The sequence below is a fragment of the Elephantulus edwardii genome, unplaced genomic scaffold (genome assembly GCF_000299155.1).
Source record: "Elephantulus edwardii isolate Elephantulus edwardi_28Jun2011 unplaced genomic scaffold, EleEdw1.0 scaffold00017, whole genome shotgun sequence".
Taxonomy (NCBI): Eukaryota; Metazoa; Chordata; class Mammalia; order Macroscelidea; family Macroscelididae; genus Elephantulus; species Elephantulus edwardii.
The window spans coordinates 13,301,681-13,304,700 of record NW_006399767.1 but is presented as its reverse complement, the minus strand read 5'-3'; the positions used below and the strand labels follow the sequence as shown (position 1 = coordinate 13,304,700).

The window sequence follows — 3,020 nt, the reverse complement described above, 5'->3', positions numbered from 1 at the left end:
TTTGGACATGTTGCCAGGAGGGATGGGTCCTTGGAGAGGGACATCATGCTTGGGAGGGTGGAGGGACAGCGCAGGAGGGGAAGACCATCTATGAGATGGATTGATTTGGTGACTTGGGTAATCGGGATGGGTGTGTCAGAGGCAGTGCGATTGGCACAGGATAGAGCAGGATTTAGGGCTGTTGTGCATAGGGTCTCTATGAGTTGCAAACGACTCGACAGCACATAACAACAACAACAACAACAAATCAAGAGTTTGTTCCTTTTTTATTGATGAGTAGGATTCCATTGAAGGAGCTCTGGTGGCTTTGTAGTAAAAAGATGAACAATCACCTTTCATGTGATTTACTGCCTCTGAAAACCAGCTTTGGGTCAGTCCCAACTTGATGGCACGTAACAACAGTATTCCGCTGTGTCTATGTGCTAACAATTTGCTTATTTTTTCTTTTGTTATCAGTCACAATAGAAATTGTATTTAAAATTTTTGTTTCTTTTGTTGTTGTTGCCAACATGCATAGGAAAATATATACCAATTAAAAAAGATCCCTGTACGTGAAATTTGTTTATACAAAGAGTGTGCTCACGTTCCCTTTCTGTGATGTTCCTCCCCTGTTAACACAGATCCACTGCCGTCTAAAGTTTTTATCCAAGCTTTCAAGTCACTTTTGTCGTTATGATCCTGTAATGATAGTTCTGAAGAGAACAGTAATTTTTTTTTCTTTTTTTACTGTCACTAATTCATTGCTGTAGAGTCAGAACTGACTCATAGCTGACATTCCAGCACATTTTTCTGTATGAGAGGAGATTGCTCATCTTTCTTCGGGCAATCATTTTCTATCTCTGAGAATCAGCAGGTGGATTTGAACCGTCAGAGAGGCACTGCCTTTGGGCCAGCAGCACAGCTCCCTATGGACTAGGCCACTAGAGCTCCCCATTTTCATTTTTTGTTTGTTTGGTTTAAGAAGACTTTAAGGTATAGTTGGCTTAAGGTTTAAAGATGATACCAAGGCGAGCTTTTCATTTCCAGTCCTTTGGCTACTGCCTTCGACCATGGCTAGCAGGGCAGGGCCTGATGAACAGATGGGGATTATGGAAGCAGAGGGAAATAGGAAGCTGTGGTGGAGAGTATTAGTGATGCTAAGGCGGTCCTACTGCGGAAAAAAATTCAAGGGAATGAGGTAGAGGGTCAGGAGAAGTGTGAACAGGCCAGGCCTAGACGCAGCAGCACCGAACAGGCCCTGAAGGCTCTGGAGGAGCTTCAGTTAGAATTGGAGCCTGTTAACTCCAGGGCCGCCAAGGCCTACACTCACCTGAGATGCAATCTGGGAGTTAGCTTCAAACTACACGGGAACCCAGAAGTACCATCATCCAGGGCATCCCCTGCTTCTGGGTCAAAGCTATCATGAATCATGCCCAGATGTCAACCTTGATCAATGAGGAAGATGAAGATATGCTTAGTTACATGATCAGCTTGGAGGTGGAGAAGATTATCCATCCCAAAAAGTGCTGCAAAATCATGCTTTTCTTTGGGCACAACTCCTACTTTCAGAATAAAGTCATCATTAAGGAGTACAATATCAACATCACTGGATATACAGCCTCTCATTCCACTCCAATCCAGTGGCTTTGGGATTACGAACATGAGGCTCACAGTCACAGACATCATGATCCTTGCCTTAACTTTTTCAACTGGTTCTCTGGCCACTACTGCTCAGGGTGTAATAGGATTGCTGAGATCATCATTGAGGACCTGTGGCTTAATCTTCTGCAGTACTACCTGAAGGAAGGGACCAGGAGAAGAGAGCAGGTCACACCCAGTGTACGTTATAAGGATGATGAAGACCAAGATTCACTTAAAACTGATGGGGGGGAAAAGAAGCCTTAAGAAGTCAATTCCAATTTAGAATGGGTAATTGTCATTGTTCTTATTCAGAAGAGAGAAATGAACACATTACTAGGTGGTGTAAGATATGGATAAACCTGGAGTAACATTGAAAATAAACAACTTCAAGTGTTTTTTTTAAAGATGATACCAAGGCAATAATTGGGGTTCACTCAGATTCCATGGCTCCATAAAGTCTGGATTCCATGAGAATCTGGTATTCTACTCTATGTTTCCCCCTATTCATTAGGATTGTTTAAAAGAATCTTGATCAGGATGTCTAATAATGGTGTCTAGGTGTCATAAATTTCTCATGCTTTCATGGCAAAGTCCAATAGGAGAGTAATGACAGGATCATAATCTGACATAAAGAGAAGTTGTTAGTTTACAAAGTAACCTATTTGTGGAGGAGTCCCTGGGTGGTGCAAATGGTTAGTTAACATGCTTCGCTACTAACTAAAAGGTTGCAGGTTGGAGTCCACCCAGAGGTGCCTCAGAGGAAAAGTCTAGTGATCTACATACACACACGCACACACAGAGTTTCCGGGAGCTGGAGTCAACTTTACAGCAAATGTTTTGTTGTTTGTTTTTCTGCTATTTATGGGAAGAAGTAAGAATAGAAAGAGAGACAGAAAAGCAGAGGCAAAGAGAATTAGAGTTAAAGCCAGGGAGAGAATACAAGCACAATACTGTTGCAGCTTCTACCTCCTCCCAGCCTCTGACTCAGTGAGGGACTTTTTTGAGAAGCTTCCCTGCTCTCAGTCATGGTTCTTTCTGAATCCTGGCCTATTTGGCCACTTACCCTCTTCTTGTGCTCACACTTCACTGCCCTGGGTTACTGTCTATTTCAGGGGTGAGCATCTCATTAATCTCATTAAGCCCTGTAAATGTTCACAAAAAGCCTAGCACAATGCCTGGCACATGGGTTAAGACTTGGGAACTGATGCTCCTCAGCCCCACAGGTTTGTGTCTTCCATTGCCCTTCACTGTTGCCCTGAAGATTGGCATAGCATCAGACACTTGGGGAGGGGCAGGGAAGATTGGACAGAGTGGTAGGTTGACTCATTCAGTCAAGGCCTAGGCATCCAGAACCCAGGCACTCTAGTTATTGCCCCACTAGGGAAATGGCTTTGGACTGG

At 43.6% G+C, this 3,020-nt stretch overlaps 1 pseudogene; it reads left to right on the top strand.

Moving 5' to 3' along the window:
- Positions 1 to 1,049: 1,049 nt before the first annotated feature.
- Positions 1,050 to 1,884, top strand: LOC102863306 (annotated as a pseudogene).
- Positions 1,885 to 3,020: the final 1,136 nt, after the last annotated feature.